General features: G+C 39.3%; 1 pseudogene; it reads right to left on the minus strand.

Moving 5' to 3' along the window:
- Window positions 1–14,328: 14,328 nt before the first annotated feature.
- Window positions 14,329–14,446, minus strand: LOC135052602 (5S ribosomal RNA; annotated as a pseudogene).
- Window positions 14,447–16,447: the final 2,001 nt, after the last annotated feature.

The following is a 16,447-nucleotide window of genomic DNA, read 5'->3' on the forward strand; positions in this document are numbered from 1 at the left end:
AGTATTCTAGATGAGGCCGTACCAATGACCCATACAGTGGCATTATTACTTCTTTCTTTCTGATGCTGATTCCTCTCCCTATGAAAACAAGAATCTACCTAACATTCAACATTGCTTTGTTACATTGCTTACCTGCCTTTAAGTCTCCTGAAATAGTGACTCCTATGATACCTTTCTTCCTCAGTTTTTTCCAGTATAGTGCCATTAATACTATATTTAGCCTTTTGATTTTTGAGTCCCAAGTGAATGATTTTTGCATTTTTTGGCATTAAACTGTAATTGCCATGCTATTGACCATTCCTCTAGTCTACCTAGATATGTAATTATTTATTTGACCCCTCCTGGTGTGTCTACCCTGTTGCATACCTTTGTGTCACCTGCAACCAATATCTTATAATTTCAACCATATTAGTATCAAATCCCAAGCTTTCAAGTTTATTTAGCAGCCTGAAATGTGGGATAGTGTCAAAAGCCTTACTTAAGTCTAGATAAGCTATATCTATGGCTCCCCCTTTATCTATTACTTTAGTCACACAGTCAAAAAAGTTAATAAGTATTGTTTGACATGATCTCCCCCCAGTGAATCCATGCTGTTTGGGATCCTGTAAACTGCTGGATTAGAGATAATATACTACTCTTTCTCTTAAGAGTGTTTTCATCAATTTCCCTACTACTGATATAAGGCTCACTGGTTGGTAGTTGCTTGTCTTTTCCTTTCTTCCGCTTTTGTGCAGTGGGACTACGTTCACTCTTTTGTCCTATGGAATTACTCCTGTAGCTAGTGACTGGTTGAATAATTATGCTAATGGTGCTACCAGCACCCCTTTAAGCTATTTTAGTAGCCTTGGCTCTATTGATTTATCCACTTTCATAGAATTCTGTTAGGATACTGCTGTAACTGTATGTTAAAATTCAAACTTGAATTGAATACTTGTAAAACACAATCAAAGCATGTGCCATACACTTTTTGAAAAATTATATTTTGATCTTGCTCCATTAGCATTTAACATACTCCAGGGCACTTGGATATGTATTAATGCACTATAGTATAGGGCAATACACTTGTGAATTACATATACAGTATTAGCATCATTTGTACTGTCAGACACTGTTGAATTCTTGCAGATCTACTGTAGAATGGGTACAGCCTTACTCAGTGAAACTTCAAGGAGCTTGTAAAAGTGGCAGATCAGCTGCCATGGACTATAAATGTACTGGCTTCATAATTGTCATGGTGAAGTTACTCTGCTTACCAGCTGCTCACAAAGGCTCCTTGAAATTTCAGTGACGAAATCAGATTTAAGTCTTCTCCAACTTCACCAAAACCACAATTCCTATATATAGTATATCAAAAAGAAATATAACAAGTAAAATAAAAGACAGTTGAAAACAAATAAAAAAGAAGTTCTTAACTCAAAAAGGTAAATACATAGGGGTATATTTACTAATATTCATGTTTGAGTCGGTTTGTGTAGTGTTTAAACTCATTTTGTATCGGGTGCATTTTCATGCAACTTTTTGAAACTATATACGCAAAGTTACGAAGCAGTCGACTTTATGGTTTTTGTGTTTTCCGATGTCGATGCCAGTCGTTTTTTCTGGACCATTCTCGGCCGTCATTGTCATTTGCGTACGTCTTTTGGTTGTTTTTTCCGGGATTTTTTCTAAGTTAAACGCAGCAGGGTTTTTTTAAGACCCTGGCCGCATTTTCACTTTTAGTTTCGTTTTTCATCCCCGTTCGTGATTGGTTGTGTTTCAGATGTAGGAGTGTCTGTGCGCAACCATATAAATACGCCCCAAACCGGCCGCACCTCGTGGGTTTAGTTAGTGGTGAGGAGGAGGGAGGTTGTGCTGTGGAGGTAGGTGAATTTGTGGTTTGGTGAGGAGTGTTGGTAGCGATTTCTGAGTGTGGTATTGTGTTTGAAAGTCGTCTTGTCATTCTTGTAGTCTTGTTTTTTGTGGTTTTGTCTCATTTTTTGTCCAAGTTATTTTTCTTTATAGTCCCTTGTCAGTGTTTGTGTGTGTGTGTGTGTGTGTGTGTGTGTGTGTGTGTGTGTGTGTGTGTGTGAGTTGTGTAGTGGTAGTGGAGGAGTGTGTTGTTTGTCTTTTTTTTTCTGTGTTAAGTGTTTAGACACACAATTATGTGTGACTCAGAGGTGGGTGAGGTGGAGGGTGTGAGTGAGGGGGAGGAGGTCGGTCAGGTGGAGGAGGTGGGTGAGGTTGCTGCAGCAGCCTCAAGTGACAGTGATAGTGACAGTCAGACAGCTACGCAGCCACGCACCACTACTAAGACTTGGCGGAATGTAAAGTTTAGTTTTGCTGAAAATGTTGCATTGGTGCGTGAGCTGATGAAGTATCAGCAGCAGCTAATTAGGCCTGAGTCCGCCGAGGTGCCAACATGGAGGAAGACGATGTTGTGGGCGAAAGTTGTTGCTGCTGTCAATAGTGAAAGGGTGGTCAAGCGGACGGAGGAAACGTGCTGCAAAAGGTACTATGACATAAAGCGACGTGTCAAGTCCAAAATGGTAAAGGAGGTGAAGTCGGCTCGAAAAACCGGTGGTGGCCAGCCCTATATTGCAAGATATCTGTAGTATGAGGAGCCCATGCGGAGTGTAATACCTCCTGAAATAGTCTCTGCAACCCATGTCCGGGATTCAGATAGGCCCAGGAAGAATGGTGAGCATGTGTATTTGCATTAACATTCTATGACCTTTTTTTTATTTTATTTTTTTTAAATGTGTGTCATGTCACATTGCATATTACTCCATTCTTCAAGTGTGTGTCAGCAAATACATTGTTTTGGGTAATGTTTTATACAAAAGACAATGTAACATCTTACTTTATTGTATGTCATGTGTTTTTTTGCAGTATATTTTGCATGTGTAGTTTGGACTTGGTGTGTCATTGAATTGTCCTGCAATAATGTTTTCCTTTTGGACATTTTTTGTTTTTAAATTTGGACTATGTTTTATATTTAGGTTATCCATGTGCAATGTTTCAAAAACAGTGGTTGTCATGTTAGAGGCTGGAGTAGTGGAAAGTGGTTTGGAAACCACTTACATGTGTAATGTCATTAATACAGAATGTAATATTTTTATTTAAAAATCCACTATTTGTTTGTTCAGTTTGAGTTTGTATTTGTACCGTGACACAACACTGCAGTGTAATTTTTTTTTGTTTGGCTCATATAGTGGTAATGTGTGTTTGGAGTGCCACATCACAGAGCAATTTATATATTGCATCTGTAATATTTTTCCTTTCATTACAAAATGAAGATGTGTGTGTTTGTGGTTGTTAATGTATGTATTTTTACTTGTGGCCTATGTCAGTGTCCTGTACATGTTTCCCTGTGTTTAACTTTCCATAGAGCATATGGCTATTGGACAATGTTTATTGTTTTATGTATTGTTTTTTTTGTTTCCGCTCCTTATGTTTTTCATAAAAATAAAGCAAGCATTTCTTAAAGAATACATGTTTATAAGCATAATAGCATAATGGGTGGATGTATCAACAATAGCATGAATACATGAGTGATTTTTTTTACAGTGTTTGAAAAAAGCAGTACTACTCGTCCTCCAGTAACTCCCAGCACATCTGATGATGATGACGCTGCGGAAGCAGGTAAAGTGTCTATTGTAGTATAGGGTATGTTTGTAAAGGAATGGCTATAACAAAATTTCACTTTCATTAATAGGTCCATCAAATGAAGTCTGGAGCAGCAGAAGTGGGACTTCTGTAAGACATCACCACAAAAAACCTGTGGCAGCAAAGAAAGCAAGGTCTGATGTCCAGGGCCAACCACAGCAGGCTACCCCGCCACAAAGATTATTGACAGTATGTTCTGTCCCCCCACTCCAAATTTTGAACACACCTCCAAGACGTCATCCACACTCCCCTCATCTTGATTGTGAGTATCAAACTGAAATAAATGTAAATATTTTAAGATCGTAATCAAACTTTTTCTTAATAGCATAAAGTCAAAACACATCAAAAACGTATATATTTACCGAAGTAAGTAAAACATGAAATGGAATCCAAGCAAAATGGCGTTGTCCACATCCAGTAAAGATATGTATGTCCACTTGAGCCATACAGTAGCACATTGTGTGTAAGATGCTGCAATAGAAACTCATGTTTGCAAATAGTAAGGTTGTTTATCAAATTTTCACATGTGTGTTTGAGCTCACATTGCCAAATACATATAAAAACATTACATATAAAATTACATTACATTACATATAAAAACATTGTTTGTTTTATAAAAGCTATAATGTAACACATTATGGATTGCAATGTGTTTTTATGGTGGAGTATGTCTGATCTACAATAAAACTAAAGTGTTTGCTTTCACAATTAAGTAACCAGACACATTTGCCACAATCAGGCATATGTATGTATTTAAGTTATGAGTGATGATGTTGCTAGGCAGAATATCTGAAAGCAACAGTGAATGACGTGTTCCATGTGTAGTGATTTGTTTTCATTTATCAAACATTTGGATAGCTAATGGCAAATTTTTCAACATTTCAGCTTCTAGTCCTGTTAACAGCATCCCTCCGCAACAACAGCAACACAGTGACATGGAAGAGACAATCATCTTAGAAATGCAGCCATTAAGCCAAGGAATCAGCCCCCCAGCACCTGTGAGTACACCACCACAGCAAATCACACCACCACCACAACACAGCCCAACAACACCAGTAACACAAGGCCCTGATCAGGTGTTTTGGACCATTTGGGCTAGACAGCAGGCCACTAATGAAGATTGCCTGCGTAGGCAGACACAAATGTTTGCAAGCCTACCATGTCACCTCAGAAGAATAACCAGAAATATGAGTAGACAAAATGAACAAACAACCAGAATTGGCAATACCATGGAACTCATGCGTACAGACATTACACAGGTCATGGGCCTCTTACAGCGCATAATGGAAGAACAGCACAGACTAATGGAAGAACAGCACAGACAACAGCAAAGTTATATAAACATTTTTCAAAACAATCAAAGGATTCATGAAAGTTTATTCTGAATTGTAGACAATCAAAATGCTGCTACACGTGAACTCAATGCCACCCTCACTAACCTGAATGAAACACTCAGATCCATGCACCAACAGCAAACAAGCAGCAGTTCTGATATGACTACTCCAAATATCACGCCAGTCTCATCACCACGAAGACGCTCCACCAGAGCACGACAACATGACAGTGCTAAAGGCAAAGGGCAGGACAAGCAGGCACCCAAAAAAAATTAACACAAAACAAACAAATTTTACATTTCTGAGAAGTAATTCAAAATAGTTAGTAAGTGTATGTTTGGCAAAATATATATAACACTTAGCTCCTTGACAATTTATACAACATCATTAATTATAAGTGGTACAAACAACAGCATAAAATTTGTACGCACATTTAAACTTTACCATCTTTGTTTTCTTTTGGAGGAGGGAAATGTTGTTGGAGCTGCACATACATGTTAGCAGGAAGTAACCAGACCACTTGATTTTTTTCTAATCATTACTCTTTCTAGATTCCAATCATTCTCCTATCCTGCAGCCAATCCACATTACAATGTGATTGTTAACTATTTTACCTTTCTTCTCTATACAACATTACAAGAATAATACAATTGAGTTGCGTAAAAAGCTTTTAATATGTTGTCATTGAATTGAGATAATTCATTGCCAAAATGAATGTCATTATTGTTGGGCCATGTTTGTGTGTGTTAAAAATGAGTAATAATGTTATTACACATGATGCAGAAACCACAAAAAAAAATTTACATCCAAAAAATACATAATGTGTATAATAATGTATATATGTGGCAAACTGTATTTACTCACAAATCAGCAAGTTTACTGCAGCAAACATTACGAAATAAATAATTTTGGATGAGAGTAAGTTTGTGTCCCTTAAATATGATGGAGCATCACATATAGGGACACATGTATTCCTCAAGGCTAACATATTATATGTTGAGGACTGTTTATTTAGAACACAGGTTCTCAAACTCGGCCCTCAGGACCCCACACAGTGCATGTTTTGCAGGTCTCCTCACAGAATCACAAGTGACATAATTAGCTCCACCTGTGAACCTTTTAAAATGTGTATGTGAGTAATTCATACACCTGTGCTTCTACTGGGTTACCTGCAAAACATGCACTGTGTGGGGTCCTGAGGGCCGAGTTTGAGAACCTGTGCATTACGACGTTACACACAATCATGAAGTAAAATACTAAATAAATTACTATGTGGATTATGTGTGCTTGTAATAAATTATCAGTGCAAGTTTAAAACACTTATCCAGACTTAATGCATGGCACTCATAATCTGTTGCTTTGATTTTTCAAATAAACACAATACACATGCGACATTAGTTTTGCATAAAGCAAGGGTATGTTTGTATGTCTCAAGGAGACAGACACATTCTGAGTAATGGTTTTTACAATAAAAATGGGCCAACATCTATTTATGATTACACAACAAATGAAATTAGCAAACCAAACTTACCTTAGAAATAGCGAGTGATGAGCTCTTGCCTAACCTGCCTCCCTACATCTGTACTCCAAGTATCACCAGATGTCTCTAATTCCTCTGCTTGCTGGCTGCTTTCTTCATCCTTCTCCTCCTCCTCCTCCTCAACATGTGCAGATGTTGTTGCAAACACATGTTATGAAGAAAGCAGCAGCAGAACACAATTTGAGTCACCTTCGAGGGACTATACAACAAAAGGCCACCAGACTTATCCAGACACTGAAACCTAGATTTCAGCACACCAAAACATCTTTCTATCACATTCCACGTGGACTTATGTGCATGATTGTAATTGTGTTCAGCAGGGGTATCAGGTCGGGACAATGGAGTTAGAAGCCAAGAGAAACAGCCATATCCTCCATCACCTAAAAGACAGATATAGTAATGTGATTCATGTTAAGATACAGCAACACATAAGTAACACATTGTGGGGCAGATGTATTAACCTGTAGAAGGCATAAAGAAGTGATAAACCAGTGATATGTGCAAGGTAATAAAGGCAGCGGACAATCTGTTCCTAAATGTTCATTTACATATTGGAGCTGACTGGCTGGTGCCTTTATCACTTTGCACATATCACTGGTTTATCACTTCCTTATGCCTTTTACAGGTTAATACATCTGCCCCTGTATTTGGACAAAGTATACCCAGGCCTACACATATCAATTACATACCAGCAGCCATCCATCTGGCATTTGTCCGTCCTCAAACTTATCAAAGAGGGATGACTGACTGAGGATGAAGGAGTCATGGCAGCCCCCAGGGTAACCAGCAACAACACTCATTATTTTGAGATTTGCATCACAAACCACCTGCACATTTGTGGAGTGTTCTTGATGGCGATTAGTATATATGTGCTGCCTGCCCCTAGGTGGTCTCAGCTGAATGTGTGTGCAATCTATGGCTCCAAGTACATTGGGCATGCCAGCCAGCTCATAGAAATCTACCCTGACGGCATGCCACTGAGACTCCTGGGTAGGGAAGCAGATTGAGGCATCGATGTGGGTCTGCAAAACAGCCAACACCTGTGTGTATATTTGAAAGAACAATAAACATGAGATTTTAGGACAGAGCTGTCCACCGAGAAATCAAAAAAAAAAAAAAAAAAGAAGAGGTAGTTAGGTATACATCACCTGTGTTAATATTCTCGAAAATGAGGGCTGTGAGATTCCTATTACATCCCCAGACACAGCCTGAAAGCTACCAGTAGCAATAAAGTGCAACACAGCCAGGAGTTTGTGCAGGCCTGAGACAGAGCGAGAGCGTGCTGTCTCAGGATCTAGGCCCAGTTTGACAAGGTCATACAGACGGAAAATGTTGTTACGATTTAGACGGAACATCTGTATAACCATATCATCGGACAATGCATTCAAGTGTAAACGCCCCCTAAAAACGAGGCCTGCGCAGCCTCCGCGGAACCTGTACAACCTGCTGACCATGTTCAGTTTGTTGGCCCTGGTTACTTACAGGCTGATTTCTGAGTCTGAGGAATCCCACAGCACACAAAATATCACTGGTCCACAGTCCTGCTGCCGTTTCTGAGTGAATTGGGCCTAACATCCTTTTATAGGCATCCGTATTCAGGTGTGATTGATTTTTGAGTTGCAACACATGTAAACACGCCTGAAAAAAGCAGGTCTATCTTTTTGCCGCTTTTTTTAACGATTCGCAAAAAAATACGACTGCATTTGAGCATTCAGAGACTAACACCCAAATATGAATGAATAGTGAATTCCCGTATTGTATGAAATAACCGCCACGTTTGACCGATGGTCTATTCATTCGTATTTCTGAACTTTGCAAATCAAACCATTACGAATAGTCCAAACACTACCGAGATTGGTGCTTAGTGAATTTCCGGATTGGGACTTAGAAAAAAAAACACAAATCGTCCAAATTCGGATTTTTAGTAAATATACCCCATAGTTTTAATTTCAGATTAATTTGGTTGTGATAAATTACCCCACCATTTTCCTTTATAACAGTTTTCCTAAATAAGCAACACAACACCTATATTGAACATTATTATGCAGATGTATAGTGCCTGGGACCTATAGTAATAAATTCCTAGGTATATCAATAACAGTAATGGCCTTGATTGATTGTCATCAGACAGAAAGTCTAAACACACTGCTACTATATCTTAAAGGGAAACAGTGGGCCATACTATGAGGCTGCTGGTTGCTCTGGGCAAAACATCTAAATTTTACACAGATTCAAGGATATGGCCCATCCATTCTACTTCAAAGGTTAATGATTTGCCAGTGTTCCATCATGTGAAAAAGTCAACCCCCTACCACTTTAAAAGCACAATATTTAATTCAGTACAATGCTTCCATTTTCTCATAAATTATTGGGTTTTTTTCAGTTTTAGTAGATTTAATTAATCATCAGAATAAGATTATGTGGAGACTCTCAACATTATAAGTAGCACTTTGTGAATTTGAGAACTGTACATAGTAAGCCTACAAATATAATTATTTGCTGAAGTACAACTGAAAAAAGCAAAGAGCTTCGGAAAGCACACTTATAGTATGTACTGTAGTTACTCTGTGCAAGGAACACCTTCACTTTATTAAACTCTCTCCTTCAGCCAGTGCAAACCTCCACTTATCTGCACGTTACAATCATGTTCTTCAGGTACAGCAATAATTTAGAATTTTGAGATTCCTATTGTATTTGGCACTTCGTAAATGAGTGTCAGTAAAGTCGAAGTGCAATTGCATGCAATCACAGTCCAAGTGCCGGGGGATGGTGACAGGGTGGCTTTGCTGCTTTTTGTGGGTGTCAATGCTGCATTGGGAAGGCACAGTCCAGACAATGGAGGTGTGTCTGAACCATTTGCAAGGCGAGCTGTGGTGACTGCGCGACATCACATGAAGCCACTGCGACCCAAAACATGGCAGCCTGGCGATTGTCCTTTCAGCTAGGCTGCGAAAGTAGGGAGTTTCCCTAAAGATGCGAGAACTTTGCTGTTTAGGGAAGTGCTCATATTTTAGCTGGTTTGAGGTCCCGGCATGCGGGGTGGACTTGCCCTGTGCTGCCCCGCATGCTAGTGGAAGGAGTTGGAATTTTGCGATTTTTCGCAAGACTACAGCTCATGCTGAATTAGGCCCATAGTGCTTTATGGGCCTTATTCAGGTTTATTGGCAAACCAAAAAAAAGCACACTAATGGGCTAAATCATGCTGTACTGCAGGTGGGACAGATGTAATATGTGTAGAGAAATTTAAATTTGGGTTGGGTGTATTCAAACTTAAATCTAAATTGCCGCTAGTGTTTACCATGCACAGAAACAATATAATCCACCCAAATCTAAGGGGGACATTTACTAAGCAGTGATAAGAGTGGACAAGTGAGCCAGTGGAGAAGTTGCCCCATCAACCAATCAGCAGCTCTGTATCATTTTATAGTATGCAAATTATAAATGTTACTTCACTGCTGATTGATTGCCATGGGCAACTTCTCCACTGGCTCACTTCTCCGCTCTTATCACTTCTTAGTAATTTCCTCCCTAAATCTCTCTGCACATGTTATATCTGCCCCACCTGCAGTGCTACATGGTGTTGCCCAATAGTGTGCTTTTTTTGGTTTGCTAAAAAACCTGATTAACCCCCTATGTTTTAAGATAGTACACATTTACAACTAATTTTAGAGGTTACATTGTTGCAAACTTAACTTATTTAATTACTGTATTTTCTTTAAAGTTAACTTCGGTATTTACATATAAATATCTGGCAGGAGTTACCTGCTTTAAATATACTTAATGTTTGGTAAATTACTGGATTACTAAATTGAAAAATAAATTTGTTTAAATGTGTATAGTTAATGAATATATATGATATACTGTAGAATACAGTAGAATACAGTATAAAAGCTTTTCTATAACATCTTCTATATACAACCTCAAATATGTTGAAGTCATTTGATTTATGATGATCTGGTGAACCTTGAAACCTTTTTCCTTATATCTGTCCTACAAATTGATATCTTATTCATATAAATGCATTGTATTACTTTATTAAGTCTAATGTTAAGTCAATTAACTTGTGATGAGTGATGTTAACTCAAAGGGGGACAACATAATCTAATTGCATACAATGCAATGTCTCTGAACTGAAAACATAATATGTTTTTAGTCTATTATCATCAGTCACTGTCAGAACACTGTTGGACAATAAACTATTGTCTTTACTTTTTGTCATCTAAAATGTTCATGGAACTTTCTTTTGTGAAAAAAAATCCAGAAAACAAGTTATGGTAGTTTAGAAATTCACTTTAATAAAATAAAAAATGGAAAAGTGCTTATTTATTTATCAATTTATTCCAGGACCACCAATAATAAATATAAGGAAGTAATATGTCTACAGCTAATTAATAGGCAATGCTTTGCTGTGCATCTAGGTAACTTTCAAGTCCCATCTTGGACAAACTTAAATTTCATATTATATTTAGATAATGACTCAGAAACTGTATGCTTCAACTTCCTCATAGGTAAACTATCAATTTTGACCTAGGTCCAAGTGTTACTTTAACAGCCTCTGACAGATTTCTGCATGATCTAATGACCATGGGGGTAATTTAGACTGAATTGCTGCAGCAGCAGCTATCGCAGTCTGAATTACTATGCGCAGTGAACACGCGTGGTAGACACACCGCGCATGTGCAGCCAGTGAGATGCGAAATCATCTCACTTGTGCGATCGCCTCTGCCTGATTGAAAGGCAGAGGTGGTCGCAGGGAGGTGGGAGGGGGTGTGCCAACACAGTTAGAATGGTCCAGACAATAGAGGCGTGCCCTACCTACCTGGGCCATGGTGGCTGCATGACATCACAAAGAGCCACTGCAACCCAGGCTGCGGCAGGTAGCTCACTGCCAGAGCACAGGAGCTGCGTTGGCAGGGAGCTACTCACCAGGTAAAAAAGCATCTCCACCATGCAATGCTTTTGTACCTGTGTGTGTGTGTCCATGTGGGGAGGTAGGGCCTGAAATGCGGGGTGGACTAACCCAGTGCTGGGCATCCCCCCACATGTCAGAGTAACTGATCATAGATGTGCTAAATTTAACACATCTATGATCAGCTCTGAATTAGGCCCCATGTTCCTTCCTCACACAGGTCCCATTAATTCCTTAGATGCGTAGAGCTGAACTCAAAGCACAGTTAGATACAGACAAAGAGCAGGTTGAAAGAGAATGGGGTTTCTGTGCATGCTATCTGCCTGACAACAGTTCAGTGGTTATCTAAAAAATGAAGCAAACCTACTACTGTACCTCTAGTGCTTTGGTGTGAGTATACTGTTTTATGCACCATGAACCCAGCTCCCACCACCACCAGGAGTGCAAGGTATATATCCAAACTGTCCAACCAAGCCCTGAGGATTCCTCAGGAGTGGGTACATTTTTTTTGGGGGGGTTCCCACTTTCTGAGGAATTTCAAGCCTGGTTTTACCAGTTGGGGCAGGTTCATATTATGTCAGTAGCATAAGGCCCCAGGATGGTTCAGCCAAAGGCTGGTTGTTTGGAAATCAGGTGGACTCAAGACAGTTTTACTCCTGGTTTTCCAGTACTAGTGCAGGCTTAGAGGTCCATGGCTGGTTACTGATGTAAACGGTGAGGGGCATGCAATTTAAAAAAAAATGTATTTACGGGACATCCTAGTGAAGCCTGCACAGATCATAGAGATCTGTGCAGTACTTCTTTCAAAATTACCTACCACAGACAGGGGAGGATTTACCACAAGGCAACCAAAGTGTCTACTTAGGGCCCTGCTGGTCCCCGGTGTGCACTGTCAAGGCTGTATAAAAATAATTTCCGGTGGACTGTGAACTTCACCAATATTGTCCAAGAGCTGGACTTGCAGAGTTTTCCCAGCATGCTGTCAGTGATTAGACAGCTGTTGGGTGCCGGTTTCAAGGCATGCCTGGGTCTCCAGTCCTGCAGTACTGTGCATGTGACCAGTCATGACACATGTGTGTATGACGTCAGATGATTATAGAGAGGAGCCAGAATGTGCCCAGAAAAAAAAACCATGAGGTCTTCCAGTGTACTTTTTTACAGTATTTTTTTAAATTTTGTATAACATCTACCTACTTCAAATTCCAATCAGGTGGGAGTGGGGAATGGATGGGGGTGGACAGTGTTATTATAAGTACAGTGTCTAACATCTGCCTACTGAAATCATTGCTGGGGAGAAGTCACACACTGGTGATATATCAATATGCAATAATATTCTATTTTAAGTATTACGTGAGATGCCTGCTACAGTTGGGGCACTAATATATAATCAATACAGTCACACTGACAGAGGAGTGTAATAAAGAGTATTATAAAGGATGGGGGACCTGCAATGCTGCTACAATCAGAATAGGGGGGAGAGGCACCCATATATAATGCATTTAACACTAATGTAATTGGGTGTAATGATAAGTATAAGGAATGTGGGTGCCTGGCCTGCATTTATATATCAGTGCCCCCCCCCACTGATTGTGATTGAAGCAAGTCCCAGATCCCCTATTAGCAGGTCCCCCATAAATTATATATCAGTGCCTTTAATGTGACTCCATTATAGGAGGTCTGACATTTAAGTTAGCAAACTCACTACCGTGTAGTAGCAGATTTACCTCTAGGCAACCAAAGCAGCCACAACTGCCCAGCGGGTCCCAGGGGGCTCACATACAGATCATGGAGTGAGGAGGGCATTTCTGATTTCTGTCGAAAATGTCCAATTGCTAAGCTGGCTGAATACACCTGGTAGGCTATCAGTGACTAGATAGCTGCCAGGTGCCAGTTGACTACACAAGCCTGTGATTTTTACTGTGATTTTTAACTGCAGCACAGATAGTGTAATGGTGAACATTTGCTGCCTCACAGCACTCAGGTCATGGGTTCAATTCCTACCATGGCTCTAACTATGTGGAGTTTTATATTCTCTTTGTACTTGCATGGGTTTCCTCTGATTACTCCGGTTTCCTCCCACAATCCAAAAATACACTGATACTTTAATTGGCTCTCAACAAATTTAACCTTGTCAGGAATGTGTACATGTTGTAGGGAATATAGATTAACAAAAAAGAAAGGGATGAATCAACAACAGTAAGATGATAAATAATAATAATTTAGTACTAACCAAAGTAGGATACTCAAGGTACGACCTATATCACTATTGTGGTGTTCGTTTGGTGGTGCACCCAGAGCCCAGAGTCAGAGAGAGACAAGTAAATAGTATACAGAGAAAAAGAAGACTCTTTTGTGGGCACACTCTTAACAATCGGTAAATACCATGTAATATGTATAGAATCTAAAACATAACGTTTAATAATATGCCACCAAAATACTCATTTGGCTCACAAAAAACAGCTAGAAAAGAGATACAAAATATACAAAGATGCAGGGTGAGTGTATTGTCATACGATGTGCCGCCTCATAATTAAAGTATCCCAAAATAAGGGTTCACCTGCACTCTTACATAGAAAATCAGTGTTACTAAAAAATTCTGTATGTTCTGGTCAATTTCCATATAATATGGGTTGGGGGTATACTGTCATATATCTGGACTGTAACCTGCCTCCCTGACCAGTACAGATGAACTGTATTAATGATACCACAAATGACCAGGAATTACAAAGAGCCCCACCTGGGATTGGGTAGCACCATACAGGTGATGTTAATATTGTAGAGAAATAATTTTTTTATATCCCCTCTTGAGCAAATAACGAAACCTGCTATGTGGAAGGAAGATAGAGGTGCTTCTGCTGTTAGTGTTTAAGGTTTTATCAATGTTGTAGTAGTTCTCTAGCCCCCTACAACACTTGGTATTCCTTGGAGGTCACCCTTCCATGTACTAACCAAGCCCAAACCGTTTGGCTTCCAAGATCAGACGAGATCGGGCATATAAGGTGTGGTATGGAAGTAGAGTCTCTGAACTGAAAACAGCACTATTGAGAGAGCACCAGAAAGGTAAGTTAAACCAGAAGATGTATACGTTGAACAGGTGTCCCCAAAAAATGTTAGGAAAGTAAAATACAGTCTGGTGAATCTGCTATTTGTGTTAGGCAGGAGAATACTCCTGGATCGCAGATGAGAGTTCACCGAATAAGTGTAGTAGAATTTACAAATTTATTTGCAGGTTACAATTTTTGAGTATGGATAATCTAGTTCTGTACCCATTATGGAGAGGAAGCACAGTAATTAGATAAGATACCTTTAGTGATTATTCTAAAGACAACACATGCTGAGCAACCATTAGCTGATTGGTTAGTAGTTTGCGTATATAATACAAATATCTGCTATACAAAAAAGTCAGTATTGTCTCAGAACTTATAAATTAGGTTAATGAGATAGTCTCCTCATACATACAGTAGGTAAATGTTACCACAGAACCTTTAAATTGGGGTAATCACAGTAGACACTGCAAAGAGCTGGTCACTACACACAGAAATAAATGCAGTCTAGCTTGTGCTTGGAAGGTATACCAAGCTGATGGGTAGTAATACCCTAAATCACGTATGGTGTGTGGAGGAACTGATAGTTCGTATCATTATTGTGTCTTAGTGTTCATCATGCAGTGCTACAATGCAGATATGCTCACTCCTATTCAAAATAACCTTGGTTATAAGAGAAACAGTAGTCAAAGGGGATACTGATAAACAATGGTATGGATTTCCAGAATGATCCTTTTGCAATATGCGCTGGGGATCTTCCAACAGAGTGAGAGTCCAAAGGTGCTCCAGGTCCCAGGTGGGGTTCCAGTGGGAAAACGCGTTTCGTCCAGCAGGCGGGCTTGTTCACTTCCTAGTGATGCCTACTCTTTTCTAGCTGTTCTCTGTGAGCCAAATGAGTATTTTGGTGGCATATTATTAAACATTATGTTTTAGATTCTATACATATTACACGGTATTTACCGATTGTTAAGAATGCACCTACAAAAGAGACTTCTTTTTCTCTGTAAACTATTTAGGGAATATAGAGTGTAAGCTCCACAGGGAAAGGAACTTTTGTGAATGTTCTCTGTAATGTGTTGCAGAATATCTGTGCACTATATAAATAACTGGTAATAAATAATAATAAATACACTAGTGCAACTACCATCCACCTGCCATAATCGGAGGGTGACAGATTGAGGAACATACATTGACTGGGAGGCCACATAATGAGCAGAGACCTGTCTGCTACAATTGGAAGGGTGGCACACTGAGGATTGTTGGAGGAAGGGGGTACATGCTTAGGGCCCCATGAGGTCAAAATCCGCCTCTGAACAGAGGTAGTTCTATTGATTGGGTGGGTTTGCCATTGATTTTGCATTTAGTTTTGGTAATTTTAAAAATGACCATTAGTAAATCTGTGGATTCTATTCTAGTGTATGAAAAAAAAGTTGATTGTTGGTCTGATGTTTTAATTTAGTCAAACTTAAGTTTTTCTTCAATGTGTCATTGGTTTTCATTTTACTTAATGTTTACTTTGCAAAATTGATGGCAAATCAACCAAAATTGACCTTTAGAAAGCTTACCCCCTAGATTTAAATTTTTTTTTTGTATATTCTGTTTTTATTCAAGAAAATTCAAAGATTACATCACATCAAAGTTCAGAAAGCCATTATAAATGTGGTTAGAATTAGGTACAATCCAATCTACGGCATCAAAATAGTAAGTTGTCACAGGTTCTGAGGGTTATTACAAGTATAATCGTTGATATATCGTCCTGTAACATTTAGTACATTATCTATGTGCCTTCTGTTTATACAATAAGCCTAATCATAACATCGAGGTAGAGATAGTGAAGTAATTAGAGGAAGGGGGGTTGGGCGAGGTAAGGAATGGGGGGGGAGAAGGTCAGGGATCGGGGTTGACCAGTACCAGGGGACTTGTGAGTTAAGAGAAGGGTGGGGAGCCTTCATTATGGAGAGCTGGTTGCATTGCT

Source organism: Pseudophryne corroboree, chromosome 2 (assembly GCF_028390025.1).
Source record: "Pseudophryne corroboree isolate aPseCor3 chromosome 2, aPseCor3.hap2, whole genome shotgun sequence".
Classification (NCBI taxonomy): Eukaryota; Metazoa; Chordata; class Amphibia; order Anura; family Myobatrachidae; genus Pseudophryne; species Pseudophryne corroboree.